Source organism: Channa argus, chromosome 12 (assembly GCF_033026475.1).
Source record: "Channa argus isolate prfri chromosome 12, Channa argus male v1.0, whole genome shotgun sequence".
NCBI classification, from domain to species: domain Eukaryota; kingdom Metazoa; phylum Chordata; class Actinopteri; order Anabantiformes; family Channidae; genus Channa; species Channa argus.
This window is the reverse complement of record NC_090208.1, coordinates 923,107-934,579: the sequence shown is the minus strand read 5'-3', so window position 1 is coordinate 934,579 and position 11,473 is coordinate 923,107. Positions and strand designations below refer to the sequence as shown.

Sequence of the window (11,473 nt, the reverse complement as noted above, 5' to 3'; positions counted from 1 at the left end):
GGGAAGCTACAAGTTTAAATGTTACATGTTGATGTGAAACAATATAGTTGACTATACCCAACAATATTACAGTAATGCATTCATTGAACGTTTGTTATGTTATAATAATTGGTGCAAAGAGGTGATGATGGTTTAAAGAGAAAATGAAGACGAATCACGAGCTTGTGTATGAGAAGCAGGATCTCACAGAAGAACATTATTACCTCAGGAGGACAGGTTTTATTCAAGCATGCAAAAACTGCAGTAGAAGCATAAAAGTATTATTTCTATTAGATCATGACAGATGGATGGTTGTGTGGACAGCGGTTGTTTTTCTGGCAGCAGTTGTTGGGACAGCAGTTGTTTTTTTCTTAGCAGTTGTTGGGACAGCAGTTGTTTTTCTGGCAGTAGTTGTAGGGACAGCGGTTGTTTTTCTCTCAGCAGTTGTTGGGACAGCGGTTGTTTTTCTGGCAGCAGTTGTTGGGACAGCAGTTGTTTTTCTCTCAGCAGTTGTTGGGACAGCAGTTGTTTTTCTGGCAGCAGTTGTTGGGACCCTGGTTGCTGTTGGGGCAGCTGTTGCTTTTGGAACAGTAGTTGTTTAGGAGACAAAAGTGGTTAGTGAATTTAATGTGAAAAGTCAACATTTAATTGAAATGTCTGTGGTGTTTGACTATTTGAAAACTTCCTGCTGTTAACAATTAAATGGCTGTGGACCACAGAGACCAGTTTTTTAAATATTTTAAAACAAAATTTGCTGTTCTTTTAGTAAGAGATTATCAAATGTAGTCCCGGTGAAAATTTCATAGGAGTTTTAGATTAGTCAGTGTAATATCTGTAGACCACCCAAAAACCATTGAGCAGTCTTGTTGAGATGCTAACGTAAGCTCATAAGGAGAAACATTATGTTGCTGTGCTTTGCAGGGAAAACAGCAACACATTCAGTGACCCAACGACCTGGCTGTACGGTGGCTCTCTAGCCCATGGAAAGGCCGTACATTTAGCCGCCCCTAGGAAACATCTCACATCTCAACTCCGAGATGGAAATGTATTTTCACTAAATAGCAACTTTGAAGATAAACTTAAAGATTAGTCTTTTTTTATTATTATTCTTACACCACAGAACCACTGAAGGGAAAACACATTGTTCATGGTAAAGAGCACAGAGGACAAAGGATGGAAACACACTCTGTGCTGTGATAGCAAATATGTCTGTGGCACTGCCAGATCAAGATTCCTTGTTTTGTTCAACCTGTTTCACCAGCAGTGATTCACAGAAGAACAATCAAATTTAATTCCAGAAGAGAGAATGTTTTATTCAAGTATGTGAAGTAGGTGAAGTCAAAGTCTTACAGAGCCAGTACTTGACATATTGCATAAATTTAAACCTGTACTTATCACAACCTCACTGTCTGCTTTTTGATTTTCATCGGGAATGTTGAGAAACTGGAAATGTCACCTCTGATGTAACTGTGATAAAGGTACAGCATCGGTAGTGTTGCAATCGAAGGGTAAATCCCAATGATCACATTGAATCCTGGGAGACAGAATGTGTTTTTCAGCTATGAGAAGACAAAAGTACATGTTGAGAGACGCTGTTAATGATAAAAGAAACATTACAACACTTGTATTTACTTAGTAATACTAGATTACATAAAGTACCATGAAGTACCTTGTTTTGTTTTTTTTAGTTCTTAAATCCAACCTTATGTTTTCTGAATGAAATCAATGTCTTCAAACGTCTGGAAACATCTGCAGCAAATTACACAGGAAGTTAGATTGTAATAGTAAAGTAAACGCAATTGTTATTACTAAGGTGCAAAGCTGTAAGAGTCAGAGCTGAACCCCCAACAACTTGACTCCTACATCCCAAAGAGATACCGCTAAGCTTGAGGCAGAAAAGTAAGGAGTTTCTGCCAGAGGTTTACAGTGCGATAGTATGTCAGCTGAACCCTTCTTCACTTGAGGGACAAGTGCTCAGGCACAGGCAGAGATTCACAGCTGAAGACATTTCAAAGCTGAGTTAATTTGCCTTTGTCAAAAGCAGAATTATTGAGGAAATTAAAGCTCTGCAAGAAGGAAAAGCTCACAAGAATGAAGATAGATCCATATTTGGAAGACAGAGGGTTAAGGATCACCCAGCTATCTTGTACATGGATGAATGAACTGCACACCTAGGTAGGAAGTACATTCTCACAGGATTTAGATAAGAAGAGTGTGCTCAGAAATACAAAGACGTATATCAGAGGATCGGTTCCTTTACAAGTACTGGTGTGGACTATTTTTGCCCCTTTGAGGTCAGCAGAGTGAAGACATGGTCTGCTTTACATTTATTCAGCTCACTCTCTGGATACCAGCTCATGTATTAATGCAGTATGGTGTCACCTGACCAGAAGAGGCCAAGTGCCACTTCAAAAACATAAGTAAATAAATAAATCATGTATGAGTCAAACAATCTGAATTTCAAGGACTTTAGATCTGTCTGGAACTTTTATTTTGAAAATCTGCATGTCTGTACATGTGTCGACACCGTTACAAATATTTGGAAAGATACACATAAAAATATTTTGTTATATTAACATTTTATGTTTGAAAGAGACCAAATTTATTTTATTTCTTGTGTTTCCTGTGTTCACTGCTGAATCAGAGGAACAGAACAGATTAGATGTAAAAAAGACAGACGATCACCAGATGGAGGAAGAGACTGATGACAGACACAGAGAGAGGAAGGACAACAACTGAACCAGGAGGTGGAGCAGCAGAGTTTGTAGATGATGTGGTGGTGTGAGGATCAGAGGTTGGAGGAGGATCTGTAGACAGAGGAGCAGAATCTGGTTCAGTGATCAGTTTATCATCAGGTCAGCAGGTTAGTTCATATCTTTAAACAGGAAGTGATGTCAGTGTCCTGACCTCTGACCCTCAGCTGGACCTGAGGAGATTTTCCATGGACATCAGTAGAGCATGAGTAGAGACCTTCATCAGACCGTTGGACTTTGTGGATGATGAACACGATCTTAGGGTCAGATACAAGTTTGGTTTCATTAAAGAAGAAATAAGCTTTGACAAAGTCACCAATTGTCTTTTTACATTGAAGAGTGACATCACTTCCTGTCATCACAGGATCCTCAGAGAACTTCAGGATCAAAAGATGATCTAAACAACAGAGACACAAACAGAGACAGGGTCCAGTGTTAATCCAGACTCTCAGAGAATGAAATCAGTCCTTACTGGCTCTGTGACATGTTACTGTTAGGACCAGGTGGAAAGTTACTGAGTCTCTACATCCTTGGTTTCACCTCCATCACTGCACTGATGGACAAATGTAAATGTTAAATGTTCAGGACTTTATTTTCATTTATGTTTTCACCTCCATCATCTATCATCTCACCTGCAGAAACAGTGAGTCCAGACAGCAGCAGCAGCACAGACACACCTGGAACAGGAGGACACAGGTCACTGAAGGTCAGAGGACAGAGGAGACTGTAATGTTTTGTTTGTTGCTGTTAGAATTTTACTCTCGTACAAGTTGATTATCTAGTTGATGCTTCTGCAGCCTCACTGCTTATGATACTAGATACTGTTGCTCCTCTGACAAAGAAAGCAGTGAATCAGAGGAGCCGACCTCCATGGTACAATTCACAAACACAGCTCAAAACAGGCAACACGAAAGAATCTCATTTCAACTTCAATTATTACCTCATCTAAACCAACAACCTGTCTGCTAGACCCTATTCCAACTAAGCTGCTCAAGGAAGCTTTACCCTTAATAGATACGTTCATATTAGATATCATCAATCTATCTTTAGAAACAGGCTATGTACCACAGGCCTATAAGGTAGCTGTAATTGAACCATTACTTAACCCTCCTGTTGACTTTGTTTCTGAGGAACAGCCTTGATGTGTCCCTCGGGTCAAATTGACCCGGGGGACACTTAATTATACAAAAGTGTCAGAAACCAAAAAATCCCAAAGAACATTGTTTATATCTCATCATTAACTCCATTACTAACCATTTAAATCAATATTTAGTTCAATAATGTTGTTTACTGTTTACAGATCATGGTTCAATGAGCATAGGTCACTCGTTTATTACAAAAAGATCATGTTAAAACTTTTTTTAATGTAAACTGAAAAGACCTACACATAAATTACAATAGTTTTATATGCAATTGATTTTTAAAAAATTTATTTTATATTTTGAATTTTTTTTTGTTTATGGAGTGATGTTGATAAATTAAAATGAGACACTTCTTCTGTTCAGGGTCAAATTGACCCGTTTTAAAGTTAACAATCTAAAAAAAATACTTAAAAGTATTTTTTCACTTTGAAACTTTTCCTGCTTGGTTTAATTAGTGTAATCAACATATAAAATAAAAATGGTTCAGTTCACATATTTGTAACCTTCCTACATGTTTCTATTACAAAGCTACTGTTCGGGTCAATTTGACCCGGCGACAAAATAGAAGCTAAAAACAGTCAGATAGATCAAATACTGTTTGTTTCTTTGCAACTATGAGACATAATACACCCCTGTCTCACACACACACTCACAAACACACACACACACACACTCTCTCTCTCTCTCTCTCTCTCACACACACACTCACACACACACACACCGAACACACACACACTCACACACACATGTATTCTCTTGACCTCATCTTTGAAGTGTGAGAATGCAGGTGTTGACTTTTGACAGGAACCTTCAAACTCTACCAACATTAAGTGGCCACTCAGATGTGTATTTGGGGATGAAGACCACTGATTTTAAACATTTTTTGATGTGAATGTCTTCAAAGATGAGGTCAAGAGAATGCGTGTGTGTGTGTGTGTGTGTGTGTGTGTCTGTGTGGTGTGAGTGTTGCTTCATGAATTCCTATCATGTTTAATTAATCATCAGGTCTTATTTTAGCTGGAGAGTGAGGATATCTACCTAACACCTCAAGACACCAGGAAAGAAAACAACTAAATTCTATATTGCATTTATATTGAATTATTATAAGAACAGAAAATTGTTCCATACTGACAGAAATTTGAGCTTCTGCGATGACAAACTCTGCTTCAAATCATCTGCAGACTCCTGGTGAAGAATGTTCTAGAGGTGAAAAGAGCATCAGACAGTGTTTTACATGTGTTCAGGTATAGAACACATTTAAGTACCACAGGTGATAAAGATCATTATTTCTTCAAACCCATTTGGGTCACAGAAAAACCAATTACATTCAGTTTGAAGCTTCACGCGTCCATTATTAGAACTTATCCCGTTAAGGGTCATGGGGGAGCTGCAGCCGACACCCAGCTGCCACTGGACAGAAGTTGGAGTAAACCCTGGACAGTCCACCACACGGTCACACAAAGAGATACAACCATTTACCAGAGAACTCTGAGGAACCCACACATACATGAAGAAAAACAAATTCATTCTTTTTCCTTTTATTTTAAATTTGATCATTAAATTCTACTGCATCTTCAGCTGAGTGTGGTTTTAGCCATTTTATCTTGATTTGGCACCGTCAGAACATGTCGCTGCTTATTTTAACTACTAACAGCAGCAGCTGTTGTTGCTGGGACGTGGTTGTAGTTTATGAAGGTCTTGGAAAACAATGGCTGTTGTTGCTGCAGTAGACTTGTCCAGCAGCTGTTGTTTCTAGGGAATCATATACTAGATTTTATCTGGTTATATGCTTATAAGAAATGACAACTTTTGTGCTTTGTAAAAATAAAACATTGGCTATTCTTCAATTAAGGATTATTACTGGGTCATCAGTTCTGGTGACAGTTAAAGGAGCCAGAGAAACAATCAGCTTCATCATGATGAACAGGTGAGAAACGCTGAGTAGTTTTCTGAGATGTTGATGCTGTGGTTCTGTTCACCTGCTCTGTATTGCTGCAGCTTATATACTGTTCAGGTGATGCATAAATTATGCATGAAGTCTCCAGGACTGGGCGTGTTCCTGTTTTTGTAGCACGAAAATGTGGAAAAAGCTGTCTTTCAAAAACGCAAGACGTCAACACACAAAGCCTTTTGTTTGTTGCTATGACTCATTTTTCCAGCTGTTGGTTCTTTCTTATAAATACTTATAATTATTCATTTTGCTTGTAGCCTATAATTGTAAATGCACTTGTTCTCTTCTGCAAACACCTTGATACCACTTGAAGTGATTTTACACATTTGTGAGCACCTCTGTTGCACCATCACCCGTATTCATAGTTGACTTTTTATGTGCCTGTTGCTTTTAATGTGGAATGATGTGAAACTGGAATCTCATCATTACATCCAATGATTGTTTTGAGCACATACATTATAAAAGCTGTGTAGCAGGGTTATTGTGATTCAATGAAATGAAACTGAACTCACCACCTTTAGTTTTCATTTTCAGTAAATGAAACCAAAGAAGAAAATGACTTAAAAACCAACATGTCGTCATTGTTCTGTGAATAAGTTCATGCAAAGTTCTGCAGATACAGACAAAGAGTGAGATCTCTTTTACTTCAGACGTGTGGTCAGTGTAACGTGGAACCCAGTATAGTTGCCAGGGCAACATGTCCCTTTCAAAACAAGTCAAGGATATTTAGCTGATGCTTTGACAAGTGGAATAAGAAATGACACCTGACTAGATCACAAACAACACAGAGCTGCTGCTATTCAGGAATTCTTTTTCAGTGCTGTGGCACCAGTTCTTAACTGGAGTTTATTTGAAACTTGTTCTTCAGTTTTCGTTTATTTCAAATCCCTTCCTACCATTGTTCTTTGTGAACACGCAGTAGTTCTGTTTAGCTGTACTGATGTTACAAGATGATCAAGAAAGCGGAACCAGTCTGGGTATTTCATGCTTTGGTCCATCAGGACAACTGTCACTGTCAAACAAAGGAAACTCTGAGTATAATCACGAATCAGTAATTCATTGTTTTGTTCAACCTGTTGTAAGATTCCCAGAAGAACAGTTTGTTAATGTCGAAATGAAAGCAAAGCTTTACAGAGCTTGTCTTCAATACTTCAATAACTAATATTTACGACTTACTGCAACCATAATTACAATGAGTTCCAGGGTCAATAATTAAGTTCTCCTGATGAAAATACTTTCTGTACTTTTCGACAGTTAATTGTTGAAGGTATGAAGCCGACAAAATGTTTTGCTTTATGCTACAATGAGCATGTTTTTCACGTCCTTAAAACTGCGCTTACTGTGAAGAGGTGCAGTCAAAGAACCTCTTTTAATTCTATATGTTCTGTGTGGAAAGTAATGATCTGAGTGTAGCACGTCTTAGTACTGGAGAGACAACCGTCATACAAACAAAAACAATGTGCCAATATTATTAATATTTAAAATCAACCATAAAAGAAAGCAAAGCGTATGAGCAATACTACACACCCCTATGGTTCAGCAGCAATACGTGTGGGATTAGAAACACTTTAGAAACTTGGCAACAATGACATCAAGTGACCACATTAGAAACCAGCAGGAGATATGGAAATAAGCTCAAAAACATCTAACACACTGTTCACAATTGAACTTGACATCTACTATAAGTAATATGCCTACAATGGAGAAGTATCTCATACAACCCCACTACCACCAACCTGAGTCTGATCAGGGGCCTTTTTAGTGCAAAGGAAGGGTTTTGAAGGACAGCATTTCAAAATGAAAACAGATGCTAAAATAACATTCAGGGACTCTGATTGGCACCGTACTGCTTCTTTTACCAAAATGTTAAACAATTAAGCATTTTGAAAGCAATAAGGTAGAAACAACTCTTACTTCTGAGTTCAACGTGGATTTATAATCAACAATTCTGGAGCTGAGGACACCATCAAACCAACACATTTAACAACCACCATGAATAAAACACTGGAAAATGTCAATATATTGAGCGGAAGTTGGCTTAGATGAAAGTCAGAACAATGCACCACCACTTGATTATTCAATAAGATAAGACAGTTCTAGCACTTTTAAGATATGAGAAAATGTTTGATTACTTAATCATTAAAAAATCTAATCACTTCTTAATTATCACCACAGTGTGGTTTTAGCTGATCTTGATTTAAAATATTAAAACTAGGAAATTTTAACACCTAAGAGCAGCAGTTGTTGGAGCAGCAGCAGCAGCAGTTGTTGCATCATTAATTTGTTGAGGAACCAGCAGTTGTAGTTGAGGAAGGGCTTGTGTTGCAGACAAAGGTTGTTGTTGTTGGTGGTGCTGCTGTTGTTGTTTGGGGAACAAAGTGGTTAATGATTCCGAATGGTGACACCTCCAGGAATGAATGAGTCCTGCCCCCTGGATATACCTACCTTAAAAAAGCCCCCACCACTGGTCGCATTGGGGGTCTAATCATAATCCACCATAAAGATTTGAAACTGTCATGCCTCCCTCCTCTGTGTAAACATCCACTCTCTAGTTTCATACTTATTATTTACCAGCCACCAAAGCAACACCCAGGTTTCATCAGAGAAATGTGTGAACTCCTTTCAACTTTCTGCACATCATCACCCAACGTGTTGATACTCGGAGACCTGAATATCCATGTGGACACACCTTCTAACCATTCTGCTGCTGAGTTCTTAGAACTGCTGGACTGCTTAAACCTGAAGCAGAAAGTTGAGGTCCCCACTCATAGGGCCACAACCTCGACTTAGTCATTACTGACTAAGTAATGACCCCATTTCTAACCGCCAAGTATACGACCTGGGTGTCTCGGACCACAAAATCATTTCAATGGACTTCCCTTCATATACATCATTTTCCAACTCCTCTTCTGCAAACTCTCTCCTTCCACTGCTATGCTGATGATACTCAGCTGTACGTGAGACTGAGCCCGACCCCACCGACACTTCCATCAACTCTCACCTGTTGCCTGGAGGACATCAAGGCGTGGATGACAGAGAACTTCCTTCAGCTGAACAGCATAAAAACCAAAGCCCTTCTAGTTGGTACCACCCACCAGCTTCATTCCTCCCCCATTAACTGTATCTCTTTTTGTGGTCGCACCATTACCCTCTTCAACTCTGTTAACAACCTGGGGGGTTAAGTTTGACCCTCACCTGTCATTTGAAACACATGTCCAACACCTCTGCAAAATTGCATTTTTTCATCTCAGAAACAGCCAAACTCCGCCCCTCCCTCTCCCTCTGCGACGCTGAAAGGCTGGTCCAGGCCTTTGTCTCCTCCAGGCTGGACTACTGCAATGCTCTTCTCATTGGGATCTCTGGCAGGAGCCTTCAAAAGCTCCAATATGTTCAAAACAATGCTACCAGGATCCTTATGAGGGTGCGAAATATGAGCACATCACTGCTGTTCTCCAGACACTTCACTAACTCCCCATCCACCTTTGCATTGAATTCAAACTCTGTCTACTTACCCACCAGAGCATCCATGGAAATGCCCCACAGTATCTTAATGAACTCCTCACATTGCAATCTACAACAAGACACCTTCGTTCTACCAACACTTATCACCTCTACCCCTCCACAACAGACTCCACTCAATGGGGGATCGAGCCTTCTCAGCAGCTGCTTCACGGCTCTGGAACACTCTACCTGAACCTGAGGGCACCACAGACTGTGGACTGTTTCAAAAAACAGTTAAAGACTTTTTTGTTTAGTAAAGCATTTTAAAGTGATCATTATCTTTTTTATATATTATTTTATGTTTTTTATGTTTCTATGCTTTACATGTTTTTATGTTTTATTCTTGCTTATAATCTGCTTGTGTAGCACTTTGAGATTTGTAAACAAACGTAAAGTGCTTTATAAATAAAATGAATTATTATTATTATTATTAAAAATGAGGTGGGGAAGGTGCCTGTTGTTAGAGATGTACGAATGATTTGTGTAATAGCTGGGATTAGTGTCTGTGCAACTGCATTAAGGAGAGTGGAGGGGATGGGATGCAGAGGACAGGTGGCAGGATGGTTAGAGAGGACGAGGGTGGATGAGTCGTCCTTGGTAACAGTTGGAAATGAGGAGAGTGATGCACAGTTTGAATAAGTTAGCAGGATGAAATCAGCAAGGTTGACTGATGACTGACATAAAGCAGGAGAAAAAAGAGGTCGAGGTGGAAGTGGTTTAGGTGAAAGTGCACGTTTGGGGGGAGGGGCTATCTGTGAGGAGGAAAATAGAATTAGTATTAGGAAGTGAAAAGACAGAGGAATTGGGATAAAGATAAAACTAAGTTGTCCTACGATGTCCCTGCTTGGTGCAGGTAAACTTCAGGTCTTTACAAATTTAGGGCTGAAGACAAGGGACCAATCTTCCACTGACACTCAGGCCAAACTGTCCCCTCATTGAAACCAAACTAATTTATGAGCCTTTGTTAGTCAAAGGTGAGAATGCTCTGTGATTACTAAGCTGCTACCACCACCAGCAGACTAATGTTTCTACATGAACAGCTGCTGGTAACCTGCCATATGCACTTTCAATCTGTTTATGTTCAACATTTTTTGGTGTGTGTTATATTTAGCTTGAAGATCTGAAGCAGTTTAGTGTTCTGTATTCTCAGAAATACATATGTAGATTGATAACTCAGTTATTTCCTAAAATATTTCGTCACTGTGGTTTTTATCTAATTTAAGTAGTGGATTTATGTGACACTACTTTCAGAAACATCAACCAACCAATGATTCAAACTGTATATAGCACTTTTTGTTCAGGCTAGTGCAATATGAAGTGCTTTACAGCTCAGTGGGTATCAGGCACACAGCAGGTATGGATGCTACTGTATCTGGGCCTGAGTCCTGAAGAATAACCTTTTTGTACGTCTCCAACAGTGTAAAGAGAAAAAAAATAATGTGAAAACTACAAACTTTCTGTCTTGTCAGAAAATGATCAGAGAAAATAATCAAACTTAGAAATGTAAAGTAACAACATCACTTACAGTAGAGGCAGTGGGTTGATGTCCAACATGAACCTGAAAAAAATGGTTGATATGAAAATGTCATTGTAGACTTTATCTTCCAACAGACTCGGTCAAAGTTGTAGTTCCAGTACAGACGTGAGGACTGGACAAGACTCACTGAGCAGTTCACTTTTCATACCTGTTCTATTCCTCAACAGCTGCACAAGTCCAACCAGAAACAGAACCAGGACAACCACAAAAGCCAGAACTGTTACGCCTGTGATATAGATAGAAGAAGTTAAATTCACATACAGACTGAAGGAGAAAACCTGATTTTAAATGTAAAGGCTACAGACCAGATACATAGAACTTTTCAAAAGGAGAAAATAATTATCAACTCATTTCACATTTGTGTTGAAAACAGCAAATGTTCAAAGAAGCATTTGCAGTAATGAATCGAAACTAAGGTCGAAGATCAGTGATACTATAAAAAGGCAGCGCATTGCATTTACCAAAGAAGAAAACTTTCTGGAGGCCTCGTGGTTCACTGTGTCACTCTGTATCTTTGTATCAGCAAGATGTGCAGGTGAGATGGAACAGCAGTGACCACACGAGGAAGAACATAACCAGAGTGATGCTGAATGTAGTGATTCAAATGACA

General features: G+C 39.1%; 1 long non-coding RNA gene across 1 annotated transcript; it reads right to left on the bottom strand.

The window, feature by feature from the left end:
- Positions 1-564: 564 nt before the first annotated feature.
- LOC137138300 (uncharacterized) lies at positions 565-4,072 on the bottom strand. Its single transcript, XR_010915932.1, has 3 exons — positions 3,365-4,072; positions 2,887-3,129; positions 565-2,786 (listed from the first exon to the last, which is right to left on the bottom strand). It is a non-coding gene; the product is annotated as an uncharacterized lncRNA (long non-coding RNA).
- Positions 4,073-11,473: the final 7,401 nt, after the last annotated feature.